Here is a 21,662-nt window from a genome sequence, read left to right as displayed (position 1 = left end):
AATCTAAACAGTTAAAAAAATGGTATCCACAGCTATAGTAGCAGGCAATAGGCAGCAACCCAGGAAAGCAGGGCCTTCATGGTAGAGGTCAGATAAGCAGGTGCTACCCCAGCAAACAGGAAAAACATAATAGGGAAACATGACTAATTTCATGGTTCTTGATGAAAGGCATATGGCAGATAGGAGAAAGCTCCAGCTATAAGACTGGAATTCAGGAATTCAAAAATAGGAGACAGAAAATAGGACAGCAGGAGAAAAGATACAGATTCTGGACTCAAATTAACCTACTTTCAAAACCTAAATCTGCCATGTTCTAGCTGTGAAAGTCTAAACAATTCAGATTTTTGAGCCTCAACTTCTTCATCTATAGAAAGGGAATAACACTACCTATTCTATAGGGTTGCTAAGGGAATTAAGTAAGATATTATATTTTAAAACACTCAGTAGAGTTCCATAAATAATAGTTTCATCCCTTTCTCCTTTCCTTATATTAGTTATGTAAACTACCACAGTAAGTCTTTTGCTTGGCTACAGAATCTGAAAGGCTTCTCCGACTGTCCATCAGAGGACTTTTTGTACAGAGAGTAAGGCAGCTCACTGGGGGATCCCTGGGTGGCTCAGCGGTTTAGCGCCTGCCTTCGGCCCAGGGTGTGATCCTGGAGTCCTGGGATCGAGTCCCACATCGGGCTCCTTGCATGGAGCCTGCTTCTCCCTCTGCCTGTATTTCTGCCTCTGTGTGTGTGTGCGTCTCATGAATAAATAAAAATCTTAAAAAAAAAAAAAAAGACAGCTCACTGATGCAAAATGCTAATGGGAGCACGAATTCATACAGAAAAGGTGAAAGTTCATGAACTGCACAAAGGGGCCTAAAAAATTGAAGTAGGAGAAGTTTAAATAATTAGAATCAGCCTAATAGCATATCCACACAAGAGAACATGTATGTCACTATGTAAAAAAAACACAAAAGGGAGAGCTCCCTGTATATTAAAGTCAAAGGATCACCAACATATATTTTAAATGAATAAGCTGTAATATAAAATATTAATATGGGCAGCCCCAGTGGCTCAGAGGTTTAGCGACGCCTTCCGCCTAGGGTGTGATCCTGGAGACCCGGGATTGAGTCCCACCTCGGGCTCCCTGCATGGAGCCTGCTTCTCCCTCTGCCAGTCTCTGCCTCTCTCTCTCTCTCTCTGTGTCTCTCATGAATAAATAAAATCTTTTTAAAAATAAAATAAAATATTAATACAATATGCTGTCGTCTATATAGAAAAAAGAAATAGTAATTTTTATCTTGTTTCTATTTGCAAAAATACTGGTAAAATAATAGAAAAAAAATAAAAGTGGTTAACTACAGAAAGCAGAGAAGGCAAGGATAGAGCAGTATTGAGACTCAATACACAGCTTTTTATCTATCTTGAAATTTGACCCAAACAGCTATATTACCAACTAAAAAATAAAATTTCAACAAATTTTTAAATACTTGAGGAGTCTAAGTTTTTGTTTTGTTTTGTTTTTACTAAAAGATTTTATTTATTTATTGATGAGAGACACGGAGAGAGAGGCAGAGACATAGACAGAGGGAGAAGCAGGCTCCATGCAGGGAGCCCGACGTGAGGCTTCATCCCAGGTCTCCAGGATCACACCCTGGACTGAAGGCGGCGCTAAACCACTGAGCCACCTGGGCTGCCCCAAGTCTTGGTTTCTAGATACTACCTCAACTAAAAGAGATCCAAATTCCTTGGGAAAATGCATGATTCCAGAGCTAGAATTGAAAAAGTAGAAAATTAGTCTGGGACATCTTGCACCGGAAAGTAAGGAATAACTCAAAGTATGGGGACATATCAGCAAGACTCAGGAGTCATCTTGAGGGGGGGGGGGTGGTCACACTAGCCAAATCTAGGTCAATTTGAACATTAAAAAAAAAAATTAAAGATAACAAACCCACTGAATAAGAATAAAAATCCATGAGTACATACTGATATAAATAAATGAATGAGTAAACAAATGCATGGGGAAGAAGAAAATCAGTAGACAATCAACCAGTAAATAAGATGGCAGCTTTCATAGTAGTGGCTGATTCAGGCAAAAGTCATTAGTGGTCCCAAAGACTGGTGAATAGAGGTCTGACAAGGAAAAAAATACTTGGGGAGCCTTGGAGCAATTCCCACGAGAGTATCAATTACAAAAGTAAAAAAGACGACTTTACAGTATAAAAACCTAATATAGATATGGGTCGCCTGGGTGGCTAAGCAGCTAAGCATCTGCCTTTGGCTCAGGTCAAAATCCTAGGGTCCTGGGGTTTCTTATTTACTGGTTGATACTCCCTACTCCATGGGGAGCCTGCTTCTCCCTCTGCCTCTCTCCTCTGTCTCTCATGAATATATAAATAAAATCATTTAAAAAACCTATTAGATATGAACATAACAATGTGTTTAGGGTAAACATCACAGTGGTGAGACAACACTGTACATGTCCTAGTGATACACTAAGAACAGCATATCATTTCTACATATTCCTGCCAACATGCATTTAGTTGCTGCATATGAGCAAGTCAAGATCCCAGGCAGGACTTGCTCTCTCCCTGCTTGTGCACTCTCTCGAACTCTCTCCCCCCCAAATAAATAAACAAACAAATAAATATTTTATAAAAATTATTCCAAAATAGCTTAATTTTTAAAATTCTGTATGAACGCATGACAACTTTGGTACCTAGCAAAATGCCTGGCTCATTGTATTACTCATTAAAAATTATTTGGGGGGATCCCTGGGTGGCTCAGCGGTTTAGCGCCTGCCTTTGGCGCAGAGCGTGATCCTGGAACCCGGGATCGAGTCCCACATCGGGCTCCCTGCATGGAACCTACTTCTCCACCTGACTATGTCTCTGCCTCTCTCTCTCTGTCTCTGTCTCTCATGAATAAATAAATAAAATCTTTAAAAAAAAATAAATTTAATTAAAAAAAATAAAAATTATTTGTCCCTCCCTTTCCAGCTGCCCAAAGAAAAAAATCTTAGTATCAATTCTTTTCCTCTTTTCCTATATCCAAATGGACTCAGTTCTATTGAAACTACCTAATCCGTTTTCATTTCAAGTCCCACATCCTTATTTCCATTTCCCCATTTCCAGCTACAAATTCTCACCTAGACCACTGCAAAAGCATCCTAACTGGTCTCTCTACACTATTTCTAACTTCATCTTTGCACACCCTCACATCCCTGCAATGAAATCATTATCTACAAGTCGAGAGTTATCTTTCAGAACTCACATGTAATCTTATTCCATTATTTAAATACCCGTAATTGCTCCCCAATGTAAATTCTGATTTCCCAAGAGGCAGACTAAACACTTGTGTAGGGCACTAGCAATGTAGGAGCACCAAAAAAAATACACACAAAGCAATAAAGTTAACTATTGGGGGGGGGGAGGGGAGAGAAAAGAAAAGTAGGTTAAAAGGGGGACTTTGATTTGACCTTTGTGTTTATTTTAGGATTTGGTATTGGTTATATTTTTTTTATCACATGTGGGAATACCAAGGGTGACTGGGTATCATAAACTTTCCAATACTTAAGAAACTCCAAAACAGTCCTTATCCCAATCATTTTCCCACCTTGGCACCAAATGAAGTATTTTTTTAGCACACTGTGATAAGCCAAGACTATGTGAGGTCAAAAGAAACCATCTGGGAGTTCCAATATGCCCAGATCCAATAGGCTGATGGGTACATTGCTCTCTGGCACACAGGTAAGCCATTCATGGCACACCAGTTGGGAAGTTCTAAAGTTCCTACTTTAATTCCATTCATAGCCCAAACAAGGATCATCAAAAGGTTTCATTATCAACCAGTAAATAAGAAATGGTTGAGTCCCACATCAGGCTCCCTACTGAGGAGCCTGATAATAATCCCACATAATCAACATACACTACACGACAGGAACACAGACATAAGACCCATCTCACAGAGACTGACATATACAAGGCAACTTGCATTCTCCAAACACACCATGCATCCTTTCATACTTCTGATGTTTTGTACATGCTGTTCTCTCTACCCAGATCAATTCCAACCCATCCTCCAAAGACACTGCTCAAATGCTACTTCTCATTTCCCCCAGATCTTATTACACTTGTCACTCTGAATTGTAATTGTTTGTTGACATGTGTTACCATCCTAGAATTAGAGCTCAAGGAAAACAATCATTTATTTACCTGTATACCACTGATCCCTATTAATAGGTATTCAAATATTTGCTTAATTCACATATTTATAAATGAGTATTCACTACATTTCCCAATAAACCAAATTTTCCAAATACATTAATTAAAACCATGAGGTAAAACTTTACAATCAAATACCATTTTCTTCCCCAAAACAAGAATGTTCATTGTTTTATTTTTTTTTCCTTTTTAAAGATTATTTATTTATTTATTCATTCATGAGAGACAGAGAGGGGGCAGAGACATAGGCAGAGGGAGACTCAATCCCCGGACCCCAGGATCATAATCTGAGCTGAAGGCAGACGTTTAACCACTGTTCATTGTTCTTTAAGAGAGAAATCTGGCATAGAAATATTCATGGCACAGAAATATTCATACCAATGGACCATTATCCTACTCTTAGGATTTTTTTTAAGATTTTATTTATTTATTCATTCATGAGAGACAGAGAGAGACAGAGACACAGGCAGAGAGAGAAGCAGGCTCCATGCAGGGAGCCCGACGTGGGACTTGATCCCGGGTCTCCAGGATCACACCCCGGGCCGAAAGCAGCGCTAAGCTGCTAAGCCTCTAAACTGCTGAGCCACCCAGGCTGCCCTACTCTTAGGATTTTAAACTGAGGAAACAAACAAGCTAAATGCAGAAATATTCACTGCAGATTATTAGGGTGGAAACTTTAGGAACAACCAATGTTTAAAGGTAAATTACTTTAATTAGTAAACCAACGACCTGATTGATAAATCATTTAAATTGCTAAGCAATTGCTTAAATTATATTCATGATGATGAAAATGGGCAAACGAAAAAAATACTATCAGCTACCATTTATTGACTATCTCTTCTACTTGAAGAGTGCTAGATGCTTTACATGTATTATCCTAATCCTCATGACAATTCAATATTATTATTCAAATTTCATAGACAAGGAAGTAGGCTTGAAGGTTATATAATTTGTCTGGAAGTTTTTTTGAAACCAGATTCCAACGTACATCAATGTGACTCCAAAATCTATCATCTTTTTCCCACATTACAGTGCTTCTACTATACGATGTCTCCAATATATTAAACTCAAAATTGTATCTCTCCATACAACTATATTTATAAAAATATGGACAACTGCCTAGAAAGAAACAAAAATATCTATTAGAGTGGTGATTAAGGGTGAATGTTGTGGCAGCATTCCTTTAAATTAGTAACTCTTTAATGCAGAATTGCTGAGCAATGAAGTGAACTCCTACAGCAATAAAAAAGAACTCCCATTTTAATTTTTTTTTACATTTTTATTAAGGACACAGAATAGATAACATGCAAAAACTTAAGAAGGATGTACTCAGCTAACTATATTTAAACAATCATATATTAACCCCAGGTTGCTTATTACCAGGATTTAAAACGATGATTAGGGCAGCCCCAGTGGCGCAGCGGTTTAGCGCCGCCTGCAGCCCAAGGCATGATCTTGGAGACCCTGGATCCAGTCCCACGTCAGGCTCCCTGTATGATGCCTGCTTATCCCTCTGCCTGTGTCTCTGCCTCTCTCTATCTCTATAAATAAATAAAATCTTAATAAATAAATAAATAAATTAATTAATTAATTAATTAATTAAAATAAAACCGATTATAAAATGGATTAAGCAGCATTCTTCGGGGGGGGAGGTGAATTTTGAGGTAGACTTAAGGAAACACAGGAATGTTTAAACTGAGAAAACAAGGGCAGAGGAAAAAACAAGAACATTTTCTTTTTAAGCAAGAACGAGAAACAAGGTTAGTGAGATGAAATTGGTGGAAAGTCTTCAAGGCCAAGCCGGTAAGTTTGAAATTAATTTGATAAGTAACAGGGAACTGTAACAAACACATTCTTAAATGGGAAGGCAGGGCAGCCTGGGTGGCTCAGCGGTTTAGCGCCGCCTTCAACCCAGGGCCTGATCCTGGAGCCTGGGATCAAGTCCCACGTCAGGCTCCCGGGATGGAGCCTGCTTCTCCCTCTGCCTGTGTCTCTGCCTCTCTATGTCTATCAGGAATAAATAAATAAATAAATCTTTTAAAAAAATAAAGATTCAAACTTTGTTCCAAGGTAAAGTACTGTCTTTGGTTAAAAAAATGTTTAATAATGGGGGGGGGAGGGGGACATGGGACGGGACAACAGGTTAGGGGGAATAATCCATCATTCTTTATGTGTGCTTTATACAAACTCTTCTGAAAAAGAAAAACTGACTAAACAAAAATGTTTACATAAGGGGTGAGTATTTTGGAAAGAGGGGCCCTTTCAGATATGCTTTCAAATATTAAATACCACTGTACATTTTAATAAGAATCACAGAACTCTGGAATAGGAAGGGATGCTAGAGATAATCTTTTGGTGACAACCTCTTCATTTTCACAATGGATTAAACTGAGGCTCAAGAACTAAATAATTTGCCTAAATGTCATATATAAACTAGTGAGAGATTCAACACTAAGACTCAGATTTTCTAGGCAGCAAGATCTAAAGCTGTGCTATCCAATATTATGGCTACTAGGAATATCTAGTTATTTAAATTTAAAATGGTTAAAATTAAATACAATCTTAAATTCAGTTCCTTGGGCATGATAGTCACATTCCGGTGATGCATACCACACACGATTAATGGCTACCCATACCTGACAGTGGAGAGAGACAGTATTTTTATCATTGTAGAAAGTTTAACTGGACAGCATAATCTACAGAGTAAGCTTCAGAGTCAGACAGACCTAGTTTTAATTCTGCTTATTAGCAGTGTGATCCTAGACTAGTTATTTCATTTCTCTTTTACCCCATTTGGGGGAAGGAGGAAGCAGGAGATTAATAATGCCTACCTCACAAAGTATACTTGATGATTATGTGAGATAACATGAGGAGACCCTTTACACTGTCTGGCACATAACAGCAAATCCTTCCCTTTTGGATACTTTTTTCTTTCTACTCCTCTATATAACAGCTTTATTAAAAGATACAAACATGGGCAGCCCGGGTGTCTCAGCGGTTTAGCGCCACCTTCAGCCCAGGGCCTGATCCTGGAAACCTGGGATCAAGTCCCATGTTGGGCTCCCTGCATGGAGCCTGTTTCTCCCTCTGCCTGAGTCTCTGCCTCTCTTTCTCTCTGTCTCTCATGAATAAATAAATAAAATCTTAAAAAAAAAAAAAAGATACAAACAGAAGAACACCCCAATTAATATCTTCCCTTCAAGATAAGCCACGGTACCTAATTTTCAATCTGTTCCTACCAATTTTTTCAAATACTTGCACCTTTCTTCCAGTGTAGCTACTTAAGATTAACAAAATAAAGAATGAAGGTAGGGGGAAATGCCGCTAATGAATTAGAAGAGAATGTAATAAATTCCCCCCTTATTTCCCATCCTATTTTAAATATGACTCTACTGACCAATCATGCAAAGGAAAAGAGATAAATTACACTGTCCCTAGATACTGCACTTCCACAGCAATAAAGTACTACAGTACTTCTACATTACATTCCTTCTCACCATTTGTACTACTAATTAATATTAAATGAAGAAATAACACATTCCTCTTAACAATACTTTCCTGGTAAACAGTTATAAAAAAGGATCTCCAGAATGTTAAACTAATCTTCAGTTTCACAGCTTAATCTAGTAAACTGACAAATGTAACAAATCTAGACTACAGCATATAAAAAACTTCACAACACACATGCAATTACAAAGAAAAACAAAATTCATACTCAGCTACATTAAGTTAAAAAGACTTTAACATTTCTCATAAGGTCATCATTTTTACACTCCTAAAAACTAACATAAAGAACATTTAAACATTCAAGTTTAGACATTCCACCAAGCGACACTTCTACATAATTCTTAAAGCTTTCTTGTTGCTTAAAACTGACCATATTAACTCACAAAGGGCGGGGGAAGAGGGTCCTCTCAGTGTCTCCTTGAAATTTATCTGGCATTCTCTTACCTTGGTCCTTAAAGATAATTTACTCAAAAACATGACCAACGATCCCCCCTTAAAGAGTCCAGAACAAGCCAAATAAATGCTAAAGAGATAACACTGCACATTTTACTGTTGCTTTACAACTAATATTAATTGTGTTAGATAAAACTAAAATATTTTGAATATACAAATGAGAGATTAACAATATTCGGGGGGGGTCACATAATTTTTTTTTAATGAAAAAAGTCAAAAAAAAGAAGTCTTCATTACTATCCTACGTAAAGTACTTCATACATTAAAAAATGTTAGGCTTCTATGCCTGAACTGCTGAAATCTAATTTGTGAGAGTCTATAATTTTTTAAAGTCCTTCAATAATAATGAAGTGTACACTGGTCACATTAGAACAGGTCAAATGAATTTTCCTGAGGCTGCATTCTAAGTACATCTGACCCAGAAAGTATTTTTAGCAAGTGTGTTCAATCAATGCTGGTTTTATGCCTAGCCTAAATTAGAAATTGGGAGTCACAAATTTAAAGTAACCAAGTTAGTAGAGACATTTTAAAAGATATTTAGTTAGAAAGTAAGAAAATAACCACAAGTTTGAAACAATTTGATACCCACAGCAGTAAGGCTATAAGCAGGTTAGGAAACCGGCAGTAAGAATGTCCTTTCCTCTCCATTAGTACTTTTGAGGAACCTGAGATTTTCTAACTTAATAAAATTTAAACTATTCACTGCTAATAGAAACTACAGAATAGTAATGGCTCCTTGTGTGTGTGTGTGTTTTAATCTCTTACCAGATGTTTAGAACACATCAGCTAAATCATAAATATCCCATGTACTAAAAGACCATGTTTTTCTTATAAACCAAACCACCCATGCACATGTTCCAGTGAAAAATGGTAACAAAGATACCTGTCATTAAAACAAAACAAACAACAACAAAAAAAACAGAGACATAAAAATAGCTTTTGTGGTAAGTGGAGCATAAGTTTATTCTGACAAAAAATTGTGGAGTCAACAAAAGATTGCAGTCTTATTTAATATGAGTCAGTAAAGAAGTTCTATACAAACTTTTGCTTATGATAAATCTTTGAAAGAGATCTATAGGTTTAATTTCTATTTTCATCAAATTTAAGATCTAACTGATATATCTAGCTCTATTCCATTAAGCACACTTTGGACTCTGAACCACCATTTATTTTAAGGTCAGTTCCTCATCCCTGAAAAAAAAAAAAAAAAAAAAAAAACGAAAAATAATTGTTCTCTCTGGCATGTTAAGGTTCAAAAATCAGGATAAAAAAAAATGTCCGGGCTTTTACTGTTCCATAGTCTTTTTACTCAAATCATCTTTTACAAGTCGGATACTTTTGGGGGCCTGGGGTTCCCCCCCCCTTCCATAAACTTGTGCTAAGCTGTACTGTTGCGACTAGATCCAAGATCTGGTCGCATAAACCTAAATATTACTCCTACTCTGATTTAAAAGTAGTTGGTAAAATAAATAAATAAATAAATGATAATAAAAATAAAAGCAGTTGGCATATTGTAGATATACAGGTTTCCCCGGAACAAGCGCTTGAAAATCCTACAAAATCATTCTTGCCCATGGTGCTGTCACTGTATACGGCAAACCTAGACACTAGAGCCTCCCGCTCCAATTTTCGCGGAAACACCAGCACACGGATCCGTGCGATTGCAGGCTGTCCCATTTTAAGGAGACCCTGGGAAATGCATCGGTGCGTCCACTTAAGCTACATCCCAACTTTTTCTTGGCCCGACTGCAGATTCCTAAATACAAGGAGAAGCCGGTAGAATCACAAGAGGCTTAACGCTCCAATGGTACAGACAAGCTGCCCAGGCGGCATATGCAAGAGGCGCTCCTAGGAGCCAATTTAAAAAAAGGGGGGGGGGGGTGGAATCCCACCAACAATGGGAAAACTCAGATTCCAAGCCGTACGTAGAGTTCAGGTCCCGTGGAAAGCCCCTTCTCCTTTCGCTCACCCACAACATATTCCCCCCAGAACCCCCAGGAGCTGCTGGAGCCGAGGTCCCGGGAAGAAGGCGGGGGCCGGGGGGGGGGGGGAGGCCAAGCATCACTCGTCGCCCCTGGAATCCAAGCTGGTGCCTCCGGCTGGCGCTCCCTGCCCGCCCCGCACGCCCAGGTACCAGCCCGGCGCCGCGCGCAGGGCCGACAGGCCGGCCGGGAGCCCGGAGCCTCTTACCTTCGTAGCACAGCCGCGTCCTCTCGGCCGGAGGAGAGCCCGGAGGCCCGGGCGCGCCGCGGGGAAGCTCCCGGGGGCCCCGTCAGCGCCCCCCCAGCAGCCGCCGCCGCAGCGGCCGCGCCACGGCCCCGAGCCGCCAGCACCACCTCATACTGCGGGACTGCCGCGGGCCGGCGCCGCCGGGGGCGGGGGCGGGGCGGGGGCGGGGGCGGGGGCGGGCGGCGCGCTCCCACCTCCCTGCGGGGATGAGATAATCCACACACCCCCGAAGTGCCGCGGGGGAGGGGAGCCCGGAGCGGGGGAGGACGGGGCCGGCCGAAGCCCGGCCTCCCCGGTCCCCGCCTCAGGCCCCGGGTTCAGCCCCGGGGGACCCAGGAGTCCTGAGAGAACAATGTGGGGCGGCCGCGAGGAGCGGAGAAGAGGCGCGCGGCGCGGCGGGAGCGGGCGGGTAATCCCGGGCAGCGTCTGTGTGTGAGAGTGCAAGAGGAGCTCACGCTACCCGCTCCTCGTCCTCCTCCTCTTCCTCCTCCTCCGTCTCCTCCTCCCTCAAGCACACCCCGTCTCCCGGGCCACTGCATAGCAACCGAACATGGCGGCTGCGCAGACGCCGCCACTCAGCGGCCACGAGCGGCGGCGGCCGCCGCGGGAGGCGATCTCGCGAGAGGCGAGTCCAAAACCCTCCCAGCTCGCGCCCGCAGGAGAGGTTGCCGCGGCGCGGGCGCCGGCGCGGGCGCGGGGGACACGCAGGTGCGCTGGAGGCCGGACCTGGGGAGGTGGGGGAGGGCGGGCTGCGGGGGGCGGGGGGCGGGGCGCCGTGGCCCCGCCCCTGGGCCCGCCCCTTGGCCCCGCCCCTTGGCCCCGCCGCGGCAACTGGGTGTTTGAACTGCGACCCCTGCTGGACCCACTGACCTTAGGGACCCGACGGAAGGGCCGAAACCTGTTTTAAAGGGGAAAACCAGACCTCTTGGCCGCCGAGTCGTTCCAACTTCAATGCTAATAGAGGATACAGGTTTTAGGATGCAGTTTTGAATCATTTCCTCTCCTAAATATAGACGCTAAGACAAAGAACAAACATGTTCTTTCATAAGACAAACGCCCGGGTGCCTTCTAAGTGCCAGGAACGGCGTGCTTTTAAAAATTGAATTGACTCGGGGGCTCTGGATGGCTCAGTGGTTGAGCCTTTGGCTCAGGGAGTGTGATCTCGGGGTCCTGGGATCGAGTCCAGCATCGGGCTCCCCGCAGGGAGCCTGCTTCTCCCTCTGCCTGTATCTCTGCCTCTCTCTCTCTGTCTCTCATGAATAAATAAAGTCTTCAAAAAATTGAATTAATTCATTCTAATAACGTGTGTAAATGTAATGTTATCACGTGAGGGTTTTTAGCCAGATGCACTCCTATTTTACTGATGGTACAAACTCATTTGTGATAAGACAGATGCATCCGGGCTGGGTGATCTCAGCTGAAATGATGGGAGGAGGGACTTGGGGAGCGGCACACCTCTTTTTGTGATCATTTTTGCCAAGTGTCCTCTCCTGTAGCCTAGTGCCTTTTTGCCCTTCCTTGCTCTTAGTTAGCTTCAGTACCCACCAAGGCCGAATTCATACAAGCGTTCTTTAAAGTGTCGCTTTTTCTCCAAGCCAACAAAACGCCTATTTATTAATCAGGGCTGATTTTTACACGATGAAATCCTGCAAATTTGTACAAATCTGTGAAAGACAGTCATTTCCACTGACTCGTCTCCTTTGCACGCCCGCTCAGTTTTTCCATTTTTTAAAAAGGCAACTTGTCAGTCCATGTTTTTCCTGCTTTAACTCTTCGACTCACTTTCCATCCCAGAACTTCGTTCCACCAAGTGCTCAATCATCCTTTCCTAAATAATGTTTTCCGGTTGCTAGCTTTCCATCTTCCATACCTCTGTTTAGACTGTTACCCTACTAAAATGCTCTTCACTTCGTCTCTGCCTATCAACATCCATTCATCCTCCAACCGAAGATCAAGTGGGACTTCCACCAGAAATAAGAATTCCTTCCTCCTTTGACATTTATAGTTCGTGGCTTATAAACCACCCCCCCCACACACACACACACACACACTTTTTTTTAAACAATGCTTATCCCTATATGGGTCTTATCATCACTACTACCTGGTAAACCATTGAGAGCAATCATCTTTGTATCAGACTTATAATATAAATACAGCTGGAGTTTCAACATTGGAGAGGCTGGAGGGGACACCCTTTGTTTTGGGAAACTCCACAGGATGAGCTCATTATATAAACAAATGTAAGCCTCATATCCATCGACTGTTCTTTAGGAAAACTATGAAGTCACTTTTTAAAAATTGATATTAAAAAAATCTCACAGCCATCATTTACCTAGGAGAGGAAATAAACACTCCCCACCACCAAAAAAAAAAAAAAGTTTTTTATATATAATTCACTTACTATAAAATTCATCCTTTTGAAGTATATAGTTCAGTGCTTTTCAGTATATATACAAAGTTGTGCAGCATCACCACTATCTACTTCCAGAACATCACCCCAAAAAACTCTCTTAGCCAATAGCAGTTGCTCTCCACTCTTTCCTCCCCCAGCCCAATAACCACTACTTTCTATCTTTATAGATTTGCTAATCTGGACATTTCATATAAATGGAATCATACATATTGTAAATTCACTACAAAAGTATGTAAATTGGGCAGCCTGGGTGGCTGAGCAGTTTAGCACCTGCCTTCCGCGCAGGACTTGATCCTGGAGACCTGGGATCTGGATGGAGTCCCACGTCGGAGCTTGCTTCTCCCTCTGCCTGTGTCTCTGCCTCTCTCTCTCTCTCTCTCTCTGTGTGTGTGTGTGTGTGTGTGTGTGTGTGTGTGTGTCTCATGAATAAATAAATAAAATCTTTTTTTAAAAAAGTATGTAAATTTTTGCTCTTCTTTAAATTATGATCTTTCAGAACTAATATATGCCTATTCTAGGTCATTTTGATGATCACCTTATATCCAAACACTGCCCCTTGACTTTGTATTTGACACCAAGAACTGTAACTTTAATTTTCTTGGGCGAATGAGAAAAAAATGGACTTCTTGTGGAAATGACAGCATTCTGGCTAAGTGAAGATTAAGAGTCCTCAGGGCACACCATACAAAGTGTCACAGAAATTCAAACACAATGTCATGATAAGTTGATTTTAAGTACGTCTTTTAAAACCCATTCCAGGGCAGCCGCGGTGGCGCAGCGGTTTAGCACCGCCTACAGCCCAGGGCGTGATCCTGGAGATCCTGGATCGAGTCCCAGGTCGGGGTGTCTGCATGGAGCCTACTTCTCCCTCTGCCTGTGTCTCTGCCTCTCTCTCTTTCTCTCTCTCTCTGTCTCTATGAATAAATCAATGAAATCTTAAATAAAAAAAAAAAGGACTGTCTCAGTGGTTGAATATCTGCCGTTGTGGGATCAAGTCCAGTGTCGTGCCCCTTGTGGGGAGCCTGCTTCTCCCTCTGTGTCTCTGCCTCTGTCTCTCATGAATAAATAAATAAAATCTTAAGAAAATAAGAACTATACCATAGAAGTGAGTTCCACATTCTTATCACAAGGGATACTTTAATTTCAGCAAAACAACATCATCTACTACATTTCATACGTAATATTAATTGAATTTTTAATTTTGTTAATTTGCAAAATTGTTTTAATTTATAGGGGTAGGAAAGCTGTGAGAATAAGGATTTTATGCCTAATCTTATGTTTACAAGTGATAAAGAAACAGAATTTAAATAATTTAATTTTATATTTGATTGTTAGATTTTTCTTTTCATTTAAAAGCAACCCACTAGGCAGCCCAGGTGGCTCAGCAGTTTAGCGCCGCCTTTGACCCAGGGTGTGATCCTGGAGCCCGGGATCGAGTCCCGCGTCAGGTCCCTGCATGGAGCCTGCTTCTCCCTCTGCCTGTGTCTCTGCCTCTCTCTGTGTGTGTCTGTCATGAATAAATAAATAAAATCTTAAAAAAAAAAAAAAGCAGTCCCCAAAAAAATTAAAATGAAAATTTAAACATAGCCCCAAACATTGCTAGATATTGGCAGACACTGCTATTGACTGTAATTTTTTTTTCCTTTGTCTACAGCGTGCCCTTGGCTGTGCTTTGGGAGAGTAAGAGCAAGGGTTGTGTCCATACTTGGAGGGTGTTGGCAGGAGAGGACTAGCATTTCTAATCCTGGGCAGCCACAGCCAAGAAGGAACAGACATTTATTCTAGCCTATGCAGCCAAGCCATGCTGCTTGGGCCTCAGCGGTGACCTCTGGCAGCCACAAGGCAACAGAGAGTAAGGTTTAACCAGGCACTGTGGCTGGCTGAGAGCAGTCACCCAGCCATCAGCAACTTGGGAAGATCTCTTTGGAAGATATGAGTGACCCTTACGTCAATGGAGATATCTAGGGAGGAGAACTCCAAGGGAAACCTGGATGCGGCTTGCTAAGTAGACCTCAGAGTATTGTGAATTTTAAAATAAAAAAAAAAAAACAAAAAACAAAATAACACATGACTTGGGGCCTCTGGGTGGCTTAGTTGGTCGAGTGTTTGCCTTTGGCTCAGGTCATGATCTCAGGGTCCTGGGATCCAGTCCTGTATCGGGTTCCTCGAGCAACGGGCAGTCTGCTTCTCTTTCTCCCTCTTTTAAAACATATGTTTTTTGTTAATTACTTATTTTTTGAAATTAGATAGCATGTATCTCTGAAACAGTTGGCCCAGATTTGGTCACTCTGTCAACACAGCCCTCTCCTCTTCACTTGCCAGCAGTACTTCCATCTTTCCTTTCTTTCTTTCCCTTCTAAATTAGTAATTTCTACCCAAATTAGTAGTCCCTGGAATCAAGAACTATATAGAAAAATGTAAAACTTTAAAAATCAAAGACTTCCTCCAATCCCACTCTCTAAAGATAAGCACTATTAACAGCTTCTTGTGTATACTTCTAGAATTTTCTCCACATCTGTAAGCCAGTTGTAGCTTACAGATGTGTAGATCCTTACACAAAAAGGATTATACTATACATACTATATTTCACTTACAAATATCTCTAACAAAACAGATAGATATGTTACTCTTCCTAAGGACTGTGCCATAGTATATTTAATCTTGTCTAATAAATTGGCACTTAGACCATTCCAGTTCTCTGCTATTACATACAATGCTGTAAAGAACATTTTCACCATAAGCTTTGTACGCATAACAAAGTGTTTCTTTAAGATGAATTCCTGGAAATGCAATTGCTGGGTTGAAGTGTATGGGCATGTTTAATTTTGAGAAATGCCGCCAAGTTGCACCCATCAACTCTGTGTGAACTACTATTATCCACCTCTTATTGTTTCTGGGTTTTGTATTTTCCTCAATCAAAAACAAAAACATGTTTTCTTTGAATACTTTCAGTTGTTTTTCTTTTTTCTAATACTTAAATCTATGACCATCTGGAAATAATTCTGGTGAAAGGAAATAAGAATCAGCTTTATTATTTTTAATAGATATTCACTTGTCCTAGTATCAATCTTATTGAAAAATCCATTAACAAACTACCACAACTTTAGTGGCTTACAACAGTATGCACTTACTGTATTATGCTTCCAGACATATGAAGTCCAAAATGGATTGATAGACTATATTCTTTCAGGAGGAGAATCTCTTGTCTTTTCCAGTTCCTTGGCTGGTGGCCCCTTCCTCCATCTTCGAATCCAGGAGACTGTATCTTCAGATTTCTGTCTCATCACTTCTGTATGTTCCATGACCCTCCTGCCCCCTTCAGATAAGTACTCTTGTGATTCCACTGAGTGTCTGATATATTCAGACAGTTCAGGATAATCTTCCCATTTCAAGATCCTTATTTTAATCACATCCATAAAGTCTCTTTTGCCACGCAAGCTACCCTATTCACATTATCATTCTGTGCCAGACTGTGAACATCTTTGGAGGCCATTATTCTGTGTACCTTGATACGGAGAACACAGACAAAAGAAATGTAGAAAAAATCAAATTTCCTTACAACTTGCATCCCATTAACAAGTCCTTGAGACAGACAGAGTGACCTTCCTCCAGGAGCTCGGCTGCCTCAATGTTAATACTTTGCTAGAGGCAAAAGGCAACTTCAGTTTGAAGTTAGCTGACTTCCTGGATCCTATAAGTCTTCTTTAACATATAAAAATCCCTTTGGAAACCTTCTTTATCTCTACCTCCCCCCAAGATGTATATTAGCAATCATCCTCCAAGCATTTGGCCCACTGATATACATCTGAAGGACCTTATGGCTCAGGTTTTCCCAGACAGTAGTAAATGACTTTAACAGCAGCTAGCCCCTCAAGGTCCTGAAACCTTGCTTCCAAATTCCCTTAGAGATATATTCTATCTCTAACTTCCTCCCAACTTAAAAGTATATAATCAGGCACCCCTCAAAACCCCAGTGAAGTTCTTTTTGTCCATGGGTCCTATCCCTACGCTTTAATAAAACTACTTTTTTTTTTTTTTTTCAAGGAAGAAATCCTGACAATTCTTTCTTGACTGTTCCCTCCTGGACCCCAAAACACATCGCATCATGTTGCAGCCTCTGATGCCAAGCTTTTTAACCATTAGGATTTCTAATCAGTTTTAATATCTGAAAAAAAAAAAGGTAATTTCTCCTCATAACTTCTTTTTCCAAGATGAATATGTTTTTAACAAGATGAATTTAAAACGTGTGAGCCCTGGATTGTGACTTAAAATATTAAATGACATTGACAATATATATGGTGTGCCCAGTGTATAATCTGTATATTATCTGAAAAAATATATAGACATATATGAACAGAATCCGTGTAAATGAGTACATTCTTAGGACTTACCCATATTATCCCTATTACAGGCACTTAACCGGTATCTAAATTGTCTTAATTTATTTAATATTGATGCAAATTAGTTCTCATAATATTCATTTATTTAAAAAAATATGTATTGCTCACTCACTATTTGCCGGGCATCTAGAACATGGGTAAGAGGTGGCCTTTGTCCTCAAGGCAACTATTTTTCATTCTTGTGACTTATTAATGTGTGGAGAAATTAGTGTGGTAGACTGTAACTTGATTCTTAAAATAAAGGAAATGAATTAGACTAGCCTGGAAAATACAGCACGCACAAAGTGAGGGTAAACCTGGTACTATGAAATTTTAATATTAGTTGCATGTTTGTGTGTTTTGTGTGTATGTGGGTAGTGATGTAAAGTGTCTTTCTTCCTTTGCGTGTGGTGACCAGAAAGTCTGAGAACCTCTGGTCTGAGGGAGAATTAGTAAGTAAATAAGCAATACCAATTTGTATAAGTGCTTTCATATATTAAATTCCATGAAGGCAGGACCTACGGCTCTCCATTATTTCATTACAGCCCAACGTAATGTCTTATAATCAGCCCTCAATAATTATTCTCAAATATATAAAGGAATACAGGGGGCCTAGGATGCTAGGGAAAGCAGTGGAAGAAGACCAGACAGCTAACACATGTTGTACTTTCAATTTAGCGTGGCTTCCATTGGGAGTGTGGATTGCAGGGACAAGATTTGGAGATGAAAATTATCTTATAGGGGTGCCTGGGTGGCTCAATGGTTGAGCATCTGCCTTCAGCTCAGGGCATGATCCCAGGGTCCTGGAATCGAGTCCTGCATCGGGCTACTGACAGGGAGCCTGCTTTTCCTTCTGCCTATGTCTCTATCTCTCTCTGTGTGTCTCTCATGAATAAATAAATAAAATCCTTTAAAAAAAAAGAAAAAGAAAGAAAGAAAGAAAAAATGATCTGATAGAGAACTGATGGCAGGGCAGAGCCTTGAGAGGGAAGCCTGAGGGACCTTGAGTGACATCTAGTGGCTTTTTTGACCAAATGGGAAGCACTAGTGAGGAATCTCTCATCAGGTGGAATATTATTGGATGTGCTGTCTGTTTAAGAAAGAAAGAAAGAAAGAAAGAAAGAAAGAAAGAAAGAAAGAAAGAAAGAAAGAAAGAAAGAAATGTGCTCCATCCATCCCTGCAGAGTGTATAAATATTCCTTTATCTATAGATGAATACTATGGTTTTAATGGTCTCTACTCTTCTTTATGTGTTGGCTTTGTCTATAGGAGCTTTAACATCAGACTAGAAAATCCTGATTAGGGGCGCCTGGGTAGCATAGTCGGTTAAGCAACCAACTCTTGGTTTTGGCTCAGGTCATGATCTCAGGGTCATGAGATCAAGTGACGAGCCCCCCATGGAACCCCATGTAGAGCCCCACCTCCCGCCCCACTTTGAGCCCTGAGTCAGGCTCCATACTCAGCCTGGAGTCTGCTTAAGACTCTTTCTCCCTTTCCCTCTGCACCCCTTCCACCCCACACAGGGTCGTGAGATCAAGTGACGAGCCCCCCATGGAACCCCATGTGGAGCTCGACCTCCCGCCCCACTTTGAGCTCTGAGTCAGGCTCCATACTCAGCCTGGAGTCTGCTTAAGACTCTTTCTCCCTGGGATCCCTGGGTGGCGCAGCGGTTTAGCGCCTGCCTTTGGCCCAGGGCGCGATCCTGGAGACCCGGGATCGAATCCCACGTCAGGCTCCCGGTGCTTGGAGCCTGCTTCTCCCTCTGCCTGTGTCTCTGCCTCTCTCTCTCTCTCACTGTGTGACTATCATAAATAAATAAAAATTAAAAAAAAAAATTAAAAAAAAAAAGACTCTTTCTCCCTTTCCCTCTGCACCCCTTCCACCCCACACACATGCACATTCTTCCTCTCTCTCTAAAATAAATACTTTTTACAATCTTGATTAATCTTCACGACTTTGTAGCATGTTACTCAGCACCTGGTACGGCAATTTTCGGTATGCTTCAGGTGAGTAAGAAACATCTGCTTCTAGCTGCCTAACATGTTTTGGTTATTCATTATTCACCCTGTGGTCATCAACCGGCTACTGTCCATATTAATATTCTCATTCCTGGCCACCTATTAGAAACAACAAGAGAGTTTTTAGTAAGTACAGAAGACTTTGTCCCTTTCTGATCCCACCTCTATTCTCAATTGGCCTAAGTGGAGCCCAGGCTTCTCTTACAGGTGTGGATATAGATAAAAGAATTTTTTCAGTTCCCAAGGTAATTCTACTGTGCAACAGGGTTGAGACCCATAGCTCCCATTTGGCCAGGCAGCAAATATAATACAGCATCCATGCAAAATGAGGATCTCTGCCCTTTCAATCAGTGCTTGTCAAACTGCCTGGAGTGAAAGATCAACCTGTTGTGGCCCAATATTTTTGTAATATATAAATAAAAATAAATTATTTAAAAGGTAAATGAGAAGACAAACATAGAATACAAATGTCAATTTTTATTAGATTCAATAGAAATCAATTTCTTTATTAAATTTCTCTAAAAGGAGGGCACTTGGGTAGCTCAGTGGTTGAGCGTCTCCGTTCGGCTCAGGGTGTAATCCTAGGGTCCTGGAATTGAATCCCACATCGGGCTTCCCTCAGAGCCTGCTTCTAACTCTGCCTGTGTCTCTGCCTCTCTCTGTGTCACTCATGAATAAATAAAATCTTTTAAACAAATAAATAAACTTCTCTAAAAGGTTCTATCTTGGGATCCCTGGGTGGTTCAGCGGTTTAGTGCCTGCCTTTGGCCCAGGGTGCGATCCTGGAGTCCCGGGATCGAGTCCCATGTCGAGCTCCTGGCATGGAGCCTGCTTCTCCCTCCTTCTGTGTCTCTGCCTCTCTCTATCTCTCTCTCTGTCTATCGTAAGTAAATAAATAAATCTTAAAAAAAAAAAAGGTTTTATCTTGATCTGCATTTTTGGATTTATCTTACTGTGAACTGGTGACAAGCCATCTGCAGGGAGGCACTTTGAGTCATACCGTTCTAGATTATATTCTGGATGGAGGTGGGGGCAAGGTGAAGACAGCATACATGTAAAATACACAATAGTAGCAGATACACAGGTTGTTTTTGTTTGAAGAGGAGACCCATTGACTCCTCAGAGCTCCCAAGGCATCAGAACCCAGTGGGGCCACCAGATCTGAGGGCCCCACCCTCAGCTTTGTAGAGTCAAACTTTACTCTTACCAGAACACCCACGTGATGGGGCACTTAGTACTGTACTAGTACTGCTCAAAATTTTTTAGGAACTGATTATAAACCAATGTCATTTTTTTTAAGATTTTATTTATTCATGAGAGAGAGAAGCAGAGATACAAGCAGAGGGAAAAGCAGGCTCCTCTTCCTCTCTGTGTGTCTCTCATAAATGAATAAATAAAATCTTAAAAAAAATACCCTCTTTCTAGTATGAAGGTCTGCAGGCATGAGAAAGTTATTTAGGGAACTGAGAATGAAGATCTCTCCTTACAATAGAGCATTCCTCCCTAATGATGCAGCACTCATGCCCACTCTGTGCATTTGTCTCCCCTTTGAATAATGCTTAATTAATACTGACAGCCGTTGACAGCCTCTCACACTTCTAGGATGTCCTCTGTCCATCACTGCCTGCAGCAAGCAGGTTCAATACACCAGATTAAGTTACCACTTTGTTTTTACATCACTTCTGAGAATATTCCAAGTCACCTTGATTGGACTTGAGTAATCCCTGGTTTTCAATGGCATTATACTTATCAACTATCCCCAGCACATGTTTCATCCATAGATGACTCATTTTTATCATAAGGCAATTACTCCTCCTCCTCTCATTATGTGCAGTCTTTCCCTTCTGCCTATAATGCCCTGCCTTTCCTTTCTTTGCCAAACTCCTACTCATCTTTTAGGTTTCAGCTCTCAGGTTGACTCCTCTCAGAAGCCTTCCTTGATCTTCCTCCCCCCACCCAGGGTGCAACTCTTTGCATCCCCAGGAAAGCGTATAGTTCATGATGCTGCAACAGGTCAGTTCCTCTCTTCTCCCCAGTTGACTTTTAAGCTTCGGAGAACATCTATCCTGGCTTTCATTTATTTTTGGATTCTCAAAAGCCATACACAGTAAAGACTCCCCCAAAAAATATTTGGTGAAATATAGTGAGTTTCTGGTTCCATTCTCAGAGAGTGGTGTTATGGCAAGGGACTATAGGATATATAATTAACTTCTAATCTCATAAAGCCTTGGTGGTAGGGGTGGAGGTGGGGGAATTGTTTCTTGAAAGTCAAGCTGGAGAATATGAACATTAAGTGGTAGATGATAAAAGTGGTTAAGGAGGGATTCCTGGGTAGCTCAGTGGTTGATTGTCTGCCTTTGGCACAGGTTGTAATCCTGGGGTCCTGGGATTGAGTCCCACATCAGGCTCCCCAAGGGGAGCCTGCTTCTCCCTCTCCCCATGTCTATGCC

General features: G+C 41.4%; 1 protein-coding gene across 2 annotated transcripts in view; it reads right to left on the bottom strand.

Annotated features, from left to right (window-relative positions):
- PTPN4 (protein tyrosine phosphatase non-receptor type 4) overlaps positions 1–10,460 on the bottom strand; it is a 206,525-nt gene extending 196,065 nt beyond the window's left edge. The window contains exon 1 of one of the 2 annotated variants that reach the window (XM_055316224.1): positions 10,364–10,460. The gene's annotated coding sequence lies outside the window, so the exon portion shown is untranslated. The remainder of the gene's footprint in view (positions 1–10,363) is intronic. The other variant, XM_055316225.1, reaches the window with a different exon arrangement.
- Between the last annotated feature and the right edge of the window lie 11,202 nt (positions 10,461–21,662).

The sequence above is a fragment of the Nyctereutes procyonoides genome, unplaced genomic scaffold, assembly GCF_905146905.1.
Source record: "Nyctereutes procyonoides isolate TBG_1078 unplaced genomic scaffold, NYPRO_anot_genome, whole genome shotgun sequence".
Taxonomy (NCBI): Eukaryota; Metazoa; Chordata; class Mammalia; order Carnivora; family Canidae; genus Nyctereutes; species Nyctereutes procyonoides.
Note: the sequence above shows the minus strand (reverse complement) of the source record. Positions and strands in the feature narration are given on the sequence as shown.